Source organism: Lasioglossum baleicum, chromosome 14, assembly GCF_051020765.1.
Source record: "Lasioglossum baleicum chromosome 14, iyLasBale1, whole genome shotgun sequence".
In the NCBI taxonomy this organism is placed as follows: domain Eukaryota; kingdom Metazoa; phylum Arthropoda; class Insecta; order Hymenoptera; family Halictidae; genus Lasioglossum; species Lasioglossum baleicum.
In genome coordinates this window covers 3,129,802-3,144,214 of record NC_134942.1, presented here as the reverse complement: position 1 = coordinate 3,144,214, position 14,413 = coordinate 3,129,802, and the positions used below count along the sequence as shown (strand labels likewise).

The 14,413-nt window shown below is 45.7% G+C and overlaps 1 protein-coding gene across 16 annotated transcripts in view; it reads right to left on the bottom strand.

Annotated features, from left to right (window-relative positions):
* LOC143215783 (venom dipeptidyl peptidase 4) overlaps positions 1 to 14,413 on the bottom strand; it is a 357,851-nt gene that overhangs the window by 10,939 nt on the left and 332,499 nt on the right. The window lies entirely within an intron of this gene.

The following is a 14,413-nucleotide window of genomic DNA, read 5'->3' as shown; positions in this document are numbered from 1 at the left end:
TCAAACTGTACAGAGACGTCTCGCTTGATGCGTGTGAAGTGTCAGAGGGATATTTAACCTTTTAGCTGCTGTATATTCACAAATGTGTATGTCTAAACGCGAAACAAAAAGAAAAGAGAAGTTGTACAAGTGCTGATACATTAATTTCCTATCTATAATATACGTAATGCTTTATACACATAAGAATGGCAAAATTAGAGGGGGCAAACGGGGTAATTACCTCCCTCCTTTAATATAATTATTAGACTGCGGATCTTTATGCAAAATAAAAGATATTTGCATTGATTGCTGGACACAGGAGCCAAATAAAAATTGTATTCTTCTTTTAATTATTCTATTAAGCTGAAACTAATACATCGATGTCCTTAAATATTTTTAACACATGTCCACTGCTTTAAATTTGTACGCACCCATTTTTCTCATAAATGCATAAAATCCGCAGTCGAATAATTACACTTATATCTGTGGTTGCAAGGAAAATGACGACAGCCGCAGTTAAAAGGGTTAAAGGAAAGATTTCCGCGGCGTGCAATATTTAAGAACTCATCTTGTTGGAAATATGATTAAAAGCAAAGATCCATTTGCCGGGCGAGGGATCGGGTCCGCGACAAGTACGTGGCAACAATGATAATGAACAATAAACGTGGCCGCGAAGTTTTCGCTGCGCGCAGCAGGAAGCTTGCCCGCGAGATTCTCGTCCAGAAAACAACGGAAAAGTTTCTGTTCAATGCAGCACGCGTATCCATTGTATCTCCGTTCACATAATATCAAGTGTTTGAAAGACAGTCACGGTACATCCCCCCCGGCTCGCGAGCTTGTTTTCACAGAATGCCGCATTTATATGTCCGCAGCGTCGCCTGAACACGATCACGGGGAGAACTCTCTCTCTCTCTCTCTGGCCGATATAGAAAACGCGAGGATGAAAAAAAGAGAAGAAAGAGAGAGGGGGTGGGGTGAGAGGCGTAAAAAAAATCCGGAAAAATGTCTAACCGGCTACTAAGCCGGGAACGCGAGGATCAGGTTGGTCGGAAAGGTTACAGGAGTGATCTTAAATTCGAAAGGCCACGCTGTCCCGTGATCCTCTCGCGGGGCAGATCATAAAAATCGTCCTTAAAGGATCGGCCACTAAAATAAATGTCGTCCGCCGTCCTAAGTGCTCGTCCGCCGGATGCATAATGCATTCGGGTCCGAGTTTCTTATGTTCCGGCACCCGGTCGTACGATGAAGACGGATTTCACGGGAACACGTTGCGCCGACCCACTGAATTATACTGCCGAATATACGGTGCTAGCGAGAGAGAATGTTTCCCTTGGCCTCGGGAAACTTGTAAAACAGTCGGACAATCTTTACGTCGCCATCGAATCGCCACGCGGAAAACCGCTACGCGAATTATTTCACTTCTACTCCCCCGGTATTGTGAAACGGATTTCGGAACTACCAGATACGTGTTCACTTAACGTTTGGTGGTTCAACCATATTTGTTTCATTGCCCATCTTAATCATCCAGTTGTTTTATCAAATGCAACTCCTGCATCAACGAGTGAAACTATTTATCAGAGGAAAGTCGTGGTCTCTCTAAATGTTCTTGACTTTATAAATGTTCAGAAATGTTTAGAAAATTATAGAAATGTTCAGATATGTTCTCAAAAATGTTCTCAGAAATGTTCTCGGATGTGTTCTCAGATATCTTCTCAGAAATGTTCAGAAGTGTTCATAGATGTTAAATGAAATGTTCAGAAATGTTCAGAAATGTTAAATGAATTGTTCAGAAATGTTCAGAAATGTTATAATAGATTCTTTGGAAGTTAACGAGTTCGCTACCGGCATTTGTTTAGCTGTTTCCTTGTTGAAATGTTCCAACAAATATAGTGTACCTCCTTTGTGAAGTATTGAAACAATGCTGCAGGAAAAAATTAAGGATTCTTTGAATATTGTGCAGTTTATGATCTCGAACAACAAAGTGGATAAAATTCATTTGACTGTCTTGAGATTACTAAAGATTAGTTACAGTCTTCCTAGGATATAAGACGATATTTCTTTCGCAGTAAGAAAATCTCTACCCCCCTTTTTCTTTGAAGTTGTCCACAACGCTCAGTGTCAGGATTAACTTGATTAGCCGACCACTTTCTGTTCTACCGGACAACTTTATGGCACCCATGAACTCTCAGCCCACTAAAGAATAATGTCGAATAAATAAAGCTTACTTTCTCGGCAATTCTGTTACAAGTGGCCTCTCGCGAACGTGTTAAAATAGTGATGCTGCGATCTAGGAAGAAATGGCGATAAGAGGGGTGTCTGATCACCGGCAGAAAAGTGGATCAAAGGCCGCAATCAAGCGTCCGGCGGCGGCTCCATGGCCGCGCAAAATCGCGAAAAGTGTCGGCGTTTAGGGAACGTGGTCAGACTGAGGAATGCGGCCGGCGTAACGGTCAATTCCGGGTGAAAAGGCCGACAATGGGCGGTCCCATCAGCGGGAAACTTTCCCGGGCACTGTTTCACGGTGCATTCGATTTCTTCCACTCGAGACGATACGTGATTTCCGATCGGAACGCGGTAAGAGAGGTTTTCTCGGGCTCTTTTCGTTCCAATCTTTCCGGGGCTATTGTCTCCCGTATCTCGCGTGTTCAATAATAATGGTACCACGGGGAACAGAGGCGCTGGCCGCACACGGTTGCCCATAGAAATAGTAATGGTCTCCTGTAGCAGTACCCCCTCCCCCCACCGCCACCAACCATTCAACCAGGCTTCTTTTTTCGCGAAATTTATTTAGCTCGTAAATCGGCCGATGCCCTTCCCTTGAATTCTATTTCTCCGGCAGCGGGCGAGAGCCTGTTTCCCACTATCGATTTTCAGATAGAATTTCATTTTTCCCGTGCGAGATCCGCGCTCGACCCCTTCCAACCTCTACCCATCGCCCCCGCCCCGTGATTCCCCCGGTGCATTGTCTTCGATTGCAGCTCTTAACGGCTCAGTTGTGCATGTCGATCGACCCCGGAGATTTCGATCGTCTGCTTCACTGTGTCACTGCGAGGCGAACCGCTGGACCGGGAAAATTATGGCACACTATGTTGCACTGTTCTCTCTGCGGGTTGCTCGAAAAGTTTCTTGATCACTGATCGTGCGAGTACTTTTCGGGTTCTCGACCTTAATCGCTAGACTTCTGGGTGAAAATATCTAGATCGGCAATTTTGTTCTGTGCGCAAATTCAACACTGGGCGAAACGACGCGTCCTGATGTTTTTAATTTACGATTATCGAGATCGCAGAGATGCGTCCATGTGGAATTATCCAACGAACTTCTGCGGTTGCAAGGAAAAACGCCGCGTGTCACGATTTCCAAAAATTTGGGTTTATGCGTTGATAAGTTGTAACATTTTAATCGCGTTTAGTGCTGGGTAGGTTCAGCGTTAACTTGAGATGAAATGAGGATCCAGGGCGGATCTAGAGGACACAGTGTCCGGACCTCGTTCGATCCAGGACCCTTCTAAAAGATTAGCCACTGTTTACGATACTCTGTCGTCCTGGAGAAGCCCTCCAATCCCTCATTCGCCAAGACGGTTTCTTGCAACGCGGCCCACTCAGCCGCCCATCGTCCTCCGTCTCGTTTTCATTTTTCATACTCACTTTGTCGCGGTTTACTACGTTCTTTTCCGCTGTTCCGCTCCCCCTTCCTCTCTCCACCCTGGGCTCATTAGCCGGCCCGGTTTTTTCTCTGCTCTCCACTTCGTTTGACTTCTTACTCTACACTCTTTTCGCTACCCCGTATTGTTCACTTTTTTCCTCTCCCGGGCCCTCCATCCTGTCACGTTAACTCCACACTTTGCACCGGGTACACACTCTGCACTACCACCCCCGCGGTAGCGGTGGGTCTGAATCCCCCGCAAAGGGGCTCCTCTCTGGTTGTGCAGCTGATATTTTGCCTTTTTTGTTGTACTCTTTCTCCCCCGTTTTGTTTTCCAACCGAACGTTTCGACGCGTTTCAAAACGTACGTGAAGAGGGGCGGAAAAAACGAGAGAAATTCTGTCGGCGATTTTCGGGGCGGAACGTGAGAGCATCGCGGCCAGGAAGCAGGTTAAATCTATCATGCTTCGGTGACGCTGTTATACTCATCCCTGTAGGGTCATCTCGCGCACCCTCTAAATGGATCCTGAACCTCGCCGCAGGGAAAAACCGAATTTATCTTTCCGAATCGGTTATTCGATGAAACGATCCTGGCGGTTGAACACGGGTACGAGAATCAGATATTAACCCTGGAACAGAGTTCCGCAAAAAAATCAACGATTGACGAATACATTTCTACTTTAAACATCTCTTAGTTTAGTCGTTGGGGTTGCGCGGTTAATGATGAAATACTTATTAATCGTTATCTGCGACGATCAACTTCATCAATCGATTGAATCAATCGTCGATTTTTCAATGATTACCTTTTTTAATCGTACACATTACTCAATCAATCTTGATTCAAATTTTAATCGATTGATGCCCAACTCTGCCCGAGAACAACGAGCCACCCTTGTGAAATCATATTATCGATAACGTTTAGTATGCTGCATTTATACATTTTTAAAGGTAGTTCTTGCAGACATCTTCCTATTCTTCCTAATGCAGTAACTGTGCAACAAAAACTGAGTAATTGAATGACGATTTTGATGTTCCGGGTCAAGACAGACCCCGACTCCACCGTCGGAGTACTAAATTGTTTTTTTTAAAGAATCTGCTGCTCTCCGAGACTGATTTAGAAAACATAATTGCGTGAGAACGTGTTAAGAGCATAATAGAACACACAACGTGACACGTTCCGTGCCATGTGTTACACCTATGTCACACGTTGAACTTTCTATTCAGGCCACGTGTACCACGAATCGCTCACGATGTGATAACTACTATGCACAAGCTAATTACTTATCGATCGATCGTATTATCATAGTGGGGATGCACTAATTTCTTTCCCTTCCTTCTTCAAATTTCTCTCCTTCGGTGTACATTGTTAAACAAAAACGGCTAAAAATTTGGATATACACATTGTTACACATTTTCTCGTAAAATAAAATATTCACTTTTAGCGCTCCCCAGCGTTGATCATTAGTTCTTTTAAACTTGGAGTTTGAAATTCGTAATTGAGTACAGTCAGAGTTTAAAGACGAGGTAACAAAGTTAATCCTTTGCATGTGGAGCTATGTTAACTCAAAAATTAAATATTTCTTCCGACATAGAATAATTTCATCCAATATGATTCCTTTCATGTTGTAGATATAATACCTCATGCAATATTTGAATGTTTAGTAATTGATTAGACACCAACATACTATTGTTGGTCCTCGGAAGATTCTGACATGGTCAAATTGATTGGAAAACGGGAGACCAAGTCCGTCCGTGACCAGAGTCGCCGAGAGTTGAAGATTTGAACAAAGTCTACCAAATATATAAACGTTATGTGTTTCTTTTTAGATGAAATCGAATTTGCTTCGTTTGTAATCGATGTACAAGCATTCAAATAAATGTGACCATAGACAAAATACAAATTTACTGCAACTGTAAACGGTACGGCAAGGGGTTAAGTACATGGAGGTTTCTAATCGGCGCAGAAGGTGAGAAGAGTCGTGTGGTAAAACGATGGGTAATTCAGTGTTCGAGCTGTTTATTATCCGACCGTGTTACCGGCGATACAAATTCGTCAGCGGCCGTGACATCACGGCCGCCTTCCCTTTGATCTAAACCGGTCCCCGTCGCCAACAACGCGGCGTTGAAGTTAATTAAACAGAGAGCCTCAAAGCGACGCCGAAAACAGTCGACCAACGCAACGGGGCCAAGGCCTGCCGGACTCAATTATTTCTAATAAAGCCCGACCCCAAGGGGAAGAAAAATGAAATTGCGTCTCGGACAGAACGCGGAGGGAAAGGAATTTTTTCGTAGTCTGTTAGCAAGAAAGAGAACGACCTCCGTTCCTTCTTTCTCTCTCTACGATTGGCTCTCTGAAACGAGGTAGCACAGGGGACAGGCCCGGGGGACAGAGCGAGAATTTTTTTCCCAGCCTCGAATAAGCCGCGAGATATCGAGAGGACGTCGTTCATCAATGAAAACGACGGTTCGATTATTTTCGAGTGGCACCGATTTCAATTCGCTCGGCCCTGTCCGCCCCCGAAACACGACCGTTGATTAAATCGCCAGAAAAATTAACCCTTCGTACACTGTTTTATGCAGAGGAAACGCATAATTAACTGCTAATCTATAGAAAGTTCAACGTACCATTAGGTCACTGAAGAAGTTCGTGAAACGGTACCAACACTGTAAGATAAAGGTACCAGTAGTTGACCATTTTACAAGAAAAACATAAAAAATAAGATTTTTATAAGCTGTACACTTTTGTTGAAAGTGAACCTCGGATGGCATACCATCTGTTGGTTAAATTTCAAAACAATTGCATGCGAAGTGAAGTATGGTCAATTACTAGATTTTTCATTTTCAAGAGTGGTCAACTTCTGAAGCAATTACTGAATTTTTAAATATGTTTCTTAAATTTGTATAAGTAAACTTTTTTTAAAAAGTGGCCTTGGTACATTATCTAGAAGACTTAAAGAGTGTCTTCAGGCATCGACTCTCGCTATTTGATGACAGAGCAAGTGGTTACTATTGTTTGCGTGGAAAACTTCTCTTAACTGGTCAACTACTAGTACCTTTACCTTACAGGTTAATAATCGTAAGAACAATGGCGAGTGTGGCAGCGTATTGAAGCAGGTCGGCCGCGAGATTCTCTGGTAACTGAATTACCGGGTTGCGCGTAGGCGATCGGTCGCTTTGAGGGGGAGTCAATCAAGCCACTCGACTCTGGTTCTCGAAATATCAGACAGAAGGCAGCCCTCTCTCCCGTTTATGAATCCGAAAGGCTCCTCGGAGGGCCATCGGTGCCACTCAGGGAGACATGATTCCCGTCGGTGGATCGGTAGATTGATAGCGAATAGAAATGCCGGGCGAGATGAAGAACGATGGCGAGGAGGACGGGGCTGAAGTGTGCTGCTTCCACAGAGACCAGGGAGAAAGAGAAACAGAGATGGCGAAGAGAGGAAAGTAGAAACAGAGATCACAGAGAGAAAGAGAGAAAAACAGAGAGGCAGGGCGAGAGCGAGAGGGAAGAAGAAGGGATGAGGGTGGAAAAATGGGGAGGAAAAAAGGCGAAAAAGAGCCGGAGTGAAAAATCAGTGTGCGGGAGGATCGGAAGGGGGTCGAGGGGGGCCTGGTCTCCTCGACTGAAACGAGGATAGAGAAGTGGGTGAGAAACGGTGACAGGGACGCAGGGCCGACAACACCGCGCGCAATAGGGCAAAGGTTAAAGGGAGCTGGCCGATTCCGCAATCGCTTGGCCGGTTTCCAATTTCACGACTCGGTTTTTAGGGGCCGGACGCGGTGCGACGCGCCAGCAAAACATTGCAACGTGGATACAGGGGTGGCCCCGGCACCACCAACGATGCGACGCCTGGATGCCATTCAGGGGCTTCCACTCTGCACACAGATGCAGGCCTGCAGGAAGAACTTATCGGTCGAAATGCGACGCCTTCATCGCGGCCTGCATCGTCTTTCTATCCGCCTCGCCGCCGCGCCGTTTCGACGACGATCCTGCATCGAGATACCCTGGGCGGAATCGATAAGTCGCCATCGGAGATTGCCGATCCAAGCGTATCGAGATAAAGAACCACTCTTTGGGATTCCGGCTACCCTCCTTTCAAGCGTTGGGCTCTTTCAGAGGCGCCACTAAAAACGGATATATCATTCGAAATATTTTTTGCATTATTTAATACTGGTTTCCATTGAATAAATTACTTTGACGAAATACATTACTTGACGAAATCATAAATATTCTCGGAAGACGTCGTTCTACATTGTTCAAAAACGATTGTGCGGGGATCGTTATTGTTTCGCGAGTCTCCGCGGCGATTCCTTCGAGTTTGCAACGCTGTGTTTGGTTCCGGTGCGTGTTATTGGCTCAACAAATTTGGAATTTGAGAGTCTTCACGGTCGAGACGAGATCCTGAAGCTTGTTTGGCTGAGAATACGTAATTGGAGCCCGAGGTGTTGCCGGGAGCCCGAATGAGGAACCGATTGTTTGCTGTAGAAAGGTACGATACTGTCCCGGAAGTTGCTGCTTGCGATATAATAATAAATCGAGAGTAGACGTGATGAGCACTTGCACCATGAACTGTTCCGCACGATAAGGATTTAAAGTTTGTTTCAACAACAGACCGCGGATTTTGGTGTAGTACAATTTTAGAAGAAATTATCTTTTCAATGAACAATTGTGGTGGACGAAGAAACCTTCCATCTTCCATCTTGTTCTATCTCGTGGGCTTAAACGATGTCACCAGCATTTTCTAAAACGATCAACATTTTTAGAGGATCCACGTTTCTACCTTCTAAAAGGATATCGCTTTCAGAAGCCTGAGGAACGAGACCGTCTCGCAGCTTTTCCCCAAAGAAAATGTCCAGTGAATTTCGGGTCGACAGTGAACTGATCGATGACTGCATCGTAAAATGTGCTCTCGACTCTTGACCAGGCGATACTAACAAGCCAAAAGTCAAAGAGAAATATCTGGATGATCGTTTTCGATCGCATCGAATAAGCAGGATCCCCAAGAAAAATGATTCGATCGTCGTCAAAGGGTTCCTCCCGGTAGAACGAGGTTCAATTTCAACGGATAAGTCCGAAGTTTCTCGCAGCAACTGCGCCGACAAGGTGAAACTCGGCGATGCACCGATACGCCCCGCGTTCGAGTGTGTGCACAAGAGGAAGTTTCTGATGCGTCGTTTAGCTGCGGAAGTTAGAATCTGAATGCGGCATTTCCGTATTTCGGAAGTGTTGGTACACTTGCGGATCGCTGGCTTGTTTTCAACTATTGAATCTTATTTTCACGTGGCGCCGCGCCGCGCGCGACACGTGTATCCAACGATTGACACCTCTACCCTCCTCTTTTGCGTTCTTCCACCGTTCCGGGCCCCAATCGTTTGTCGCCGATGCTGAATAAATAATCTGTTTGGAGGAAATAGCGTTGGCTTTAACTTTTGTCGCAGATCTTGCTCTCGATTTTGCAGAAAATATTTGCTCCAAACGATTTGCAAGTTCAACAGGCCCGTTGAAAAGTATGATGGGACACGTGTCACGGCACGCCGAGTTTAAAATGCAGTAACGAAATTATTGAAAAATCCAGAAACCATCTGAACACTCAAAATAAAAAAATTTGGAGTAATATTTTTCATTTATTGTTTAATGTAATCTAATTTTTTGGTAATAAATGTTGCGTTCTATATTTATTTTCTTATGCTATTATTATTATTATGGGACGAATTAAATTCATCAACTGCTACTATTATTATGGGACAGAGAGAGTATGTTCGAAGGAAATTTCGTTGGGTTTAATTTCGTCGCAGATCTCTTCTCGGTCTCGATTTTAGAGGAAACGTCGTCGGTTCTGTTCTTCCGTGTGGATTCCTTTGATCTCGGCACGCGATTTGCAACTTCACCAGACCCGGTTGAAAAGTATGATAAGACACGCGTCGCAGTACGACGGGAACCAATCGTCGGAACTCGTAACACAATTTTCCGAGCGAAACTTGAGGTCAGAGTTCGCGGCACGCTCCCGGTGTTTGCCGGATTTGGCCCCGTCGTAGTTTTTCGTGTTTTCCGAGCCGAGCATTTCCATGACGGGGAAACGATGCCGCAGTATTTCAGCCATTCAAACAGAAGCGACTAGCCTGCTGAGCTGTATTCCCAGGGAAGACTTTAAGCGAACGCTCGTGCGGAATCGCGAACCATATTTCAAACTGTGTTTCGAACTTCCTAATTGAGAGGTGTAATACTAAAGTGGGCTATGGTACGTGCAATTTCGGATATTGGTTCGAGATTAATTGGTCTTGTCATAGAAAACACAGTATAATATTTGTAATATAATATTTATAATTTCTGGATTATCGAACTTCTAATTGAGTGAATAGTTAACTGGTTGTTCAGTCCTGAACATGTAGAGAGGCGTAAGACAAATAAGATTGACGAAGCAACAATTTTATCACGATCAACGTGAATGTCCAAAATGAAAAAATGGTTTGCAAGATACAGGATCCAAATAAAATATTTTTTAAAATTATCTTTCAAATATTCCACTGCTTTAAATTGAACGTATCCAGTTTCGTGATAAACACGTAAAATCCGCAGTCCAATTACGATCGATCCAGCTTTTACTGAAAAGACTTTGAACGAACACTAGAAGAATTACGAAAGTTCCCAACCACGTCTCGAATTTTCTAACAAACGATCCTAAAGGTATCACAGATTCCCTTAACAACATCTTGTCCACGGAATGCTTAAAATCCTCCCGCAAACAAACAACAAACTTCCAACCTGTCAAGAGAACACGTCACTCGCACATTCGTCAATAAATCCGCAAACAATATTCCCGAAACCACCGGCAGTCAATCACGATACCCTAATCCATCTTCGGGAACCCCCCACGGACACGCCTTCCAATTAAACTTCCCGATACCTCTTCGTTCATTCCTATAGACAAGGATATCCGCTCAAGAAGCACCAAAAAACCAAGCTTTTCCGCCGGGCGGAACGGAACCGCGACGCGTGCAAAATTAACGACACAGAAACGACAGCCTGGGTCCTTCTTTTTCCATCATCCTCTCTCCGTTCCTCTATTTGTTTCTCTCTCTGCGCTGCTCCCTGTCCCTTTCCCTTTCTGCGTCCCTCTTTCTCTGTTTCTCTTTGACCGGGTCCGTGTGCATACATCTCCCGTCCCGGTTTTCCACATTCCCGAGCCTCGAAATTCAAATGTCCCGGTTTTCGCCGGCGCCCATTTTTCCGCAGCCTGTCCCGTTTTATTCCGCCCCCCGTCAGCCGAGGGAACAAAGAGCGAGTCGCTCAGCTTGGCGGCCTGTGAAGGTTTTCGCCTGTGAAGCAGCGTTGCCAGATCGGCGGATTTCTCGGAGAAATAGTGCGGCAAATACTATAGAGTCAGAATCTGAGTGGCGTCACGAGTGACGTGTACCTTCACTCCCCCCACTAACTGATACATTAGCCACGCCCATGTGCTCCCACTTGGGGTCTTATTTCGGAAGAGAGAGGGAGAGGAATTAGGAGAGGACTACTAGGCCTGCAAACTGCAGTAAATCCTCTATAAACGCAGGAAGGCGACTCGGAGAGTCGCAGTCGTCGGCACAGTTTAAAGGCCCGTGCGATTGATCGACTATGAACGTTTCGGGCGCGAGGAAGGACAGTGTATGGGAAAGAATAATCGCAAATCATCCCGCGAAACAATGACGATTCTTTATAGTCATCCGGGAGCATCGATTTTCCACACGGTAATTACGAAATTCGGTGGAAAAACCCGCGGCAATACCGCGCGCACGCGCCGAGTATCATTTAAGTAACTCAATGATCCACTGATGTTGCTAATACCGGAATAATTGTAAAGAGACGCGGAGAGTCGGAGTCACTTCGGACGCGCGCGATTTCTCTTTACACGCGCTGTCCTTCTCCACGTTCGGCTCGGCTGTTGAAGCTCAAGGAAATAGTGTCCCGTCTACGATTAATGCAAACGACGAATCCCCCCCGAGGCTTTTGCGTTTATAGAGGATTTACTGTATGTAGATAAATGAAGCCTTTCTTCCATATTCTACCTAACCCCTTCTACGGCGTTCCCCACTTCCCGGCAGCGAGCATCCCCACGCCTCGTATCGGTCGCGTGACGTGATGCACGAACCTCATTCGCGTCTGCGTCGTGGCGAACCCGATAATGGCAGAAAGAGGGTAACTGTATTGGATTTCTTGTCCTGACACACTCTTTCATATAATATTAACAAACATATGGCATCTGATTGAAAGAAATTGAAGGTAACCTCCGTCTCTAAAAGAAATACTACAAAGAAAAATGCACACGTGTGATCACGTCGCCAGGCAGTATTACTCTGACCTCTTCCTCAATCCGACGTGTTCGGCGAACATGCATAAACATCGGGTCCCCGGGTAACGAACCTCCGGTTCGAAAATATAAAACTTACCGGAGGAAGAGGAAGTTCGAAACGAATTCCCTTCCCTCCAGCCCTCCTCCAGATCGGCGCGGCGCGGCGTCTCGTTTGCCTGGGAGGACGAAGAATCCTCGTCGCTAAGCTTCCCGTCGATTACTTAACCCGTTCCAAGGCGTCTCTCCAGGGTGACACCGGAGGAAAATACGAGGCGACGGGACGGGACCCTTGGACAGGGTGCTGGGAGAAAACGAAGAAGTGAAGAGGCGAGAGGGCTGAGGGACGCCAGAACCTGTCCGTGGCTCGGTCTATAAATTCAGGAAGACGCGAACGTAATTCTAACCCGCCTTCTTAGCCGATAACCGAGAAGAGACTGGGCGGCTTTAACGGAGTGTCGAGGGGGTTGGTTGGTTTCTAGAAAAGAAGTTCATTTAAGGGGCCTTGTATTCGTACGTCGACGGAAACAGGGGGTCGGACGTGGCGAGTTTGTTAGCCGTATTAGCGGATTACCGCGTCGTTCGTCCAATAAGTCAGCCATCCCGGCCTCGAACCGGGAGAAGGGGGGGGGTTACGCGGGTGTTCAGGAGGTCGTCGGAAAAAGTAAAGGCTCTCCCTATAATTAGATTTGCCGTAAAGTTGCCCGGGGAATTTCAAGAAACGCGGTCCGTGCCGCGACTCGGCAACTCCTGCTTTCGTCGCCGGACGACCTTCCACGATGTCTCGAATCCAGATCGGGTGAGTCGAGGGATAAATACCGGGGCAAATGCTATAGGCAGAACCTCAATGATGTCGCGAAACTATACTGTAGTCCAGAAACTCGCCTTCTACCGAGCTACTCCCACAACATCCACTTTACCGTTCGTCTCTGACACCTATATACAATTTCTTATGATTTATTGTAAAAGAATGTTGCGGGTGTTGAAGTCCGATTGATCTAGGGATCGAGTAGATGGTGTAGAAGTTGAAAAGGGGAGAGAAAGATGTGGAGACTAGCTGCGAGAGCACTATAGATCAAGCTGCATCGAGGTTAGGCGCATATTGACTGTCGACCATATTGGAAAACAACCTTTACTCACTGAAATCTCTGTCCCTAATGATTTACATGAGATATTGCAATTTCTAAATGGTTTCTAAAATATTGTGAATCGTACTCTCTCCCCAGTTTTATCAAGTTGCACATATCACTCTATAATCTCGCTAAATAAACATCGCAATCGTTGAAGTGTCGTATAAAATTAACGAAAAGGTAAAGACCGAGAGCGTTGCAAATAGAATTTGTTTCACGTTCGTCGCGTCGATCGTCGGCCATGTTGGATAGCAGAATCTCCGCGCCGCGCCGCGCCGCGCCGTGTCGTCGAGAATCTGCCTCTCGAACAATTTACAGTAAACAAAATGGAATAAATATCTACCGTGTCGGAGTCGAGGTATCCCGTCGAATAAATTGCGCGAGAGTTTGAGGAAGAGAGCGTCGGAGAAAAATGTAAATAGTAGTTTTACGTGGAACGTTATAAATTGCGTTATCTCTGGACGTCGTTTTTGTATCGGGATCGGATCCGCTGGTGATCACGAACACCGTCCCGCATAAATATAAATCCGGGTTCTTTTGTTGACGTACGGCCGTTAAAAATGCATAGAGGCTAACAAGGCAGACGGACGCGTCTTTTTGCATTTAAAACCGAACCGGCGACGGGGACATTCGGTAAATTACACCCGGCACACATTCTGTATGTAAATGGGCTTCGAAGGAAGAAATTAGGGGAGCGGGTGTCGCGCGATCAGAACCCGGAGGCCCATAACACAATGAAACTATAACATTCTGATCTATTTGCATTTTAATCGGCGAACTACTGCCGGCGGAACTGGGGCGCAATTTTTTTCCGCGCGCCCGCGCCGGAAGTTCGTCTCCGCTGGAATGTATTACCGAGCGCGGCGGTTTTCGAATTGACTGAAAAATCGCGCACCGGTTTATTGTCCGCGTATTAGGAATTAATCATCCGCGCGTATGTAAGCAGAATGGCCGATGCGCTGGCATATTTTACCATTAAAGTATCGATATATGCGCGCGCGTGCCGCCAACTGTGTCCACTTCGAAACTCGCTTTTGTTCGGACACAGACGGAACGTGGAAATGAAAATCGTGTCCCGCCGCTGAAACGATCTCGCGGCTTCCGAACGCGAATGGAAAAAGAATTATGGACGAGCAAAATTTTATTTCAAAACCGCAGAATCCCACTTTTGTTCTAGCAATCAGGCTGTGCATCATTTATACGGACCTCTACGCAAAATCCAAACGTTCTGCATTAATAACATGGTACTGAAACCTCGTAAGAATAACCGGATGACAATTATCGGTATTTTTAAATCTCTTTTATAATACTGTTCTATGCTTCGCCTACCCAGTT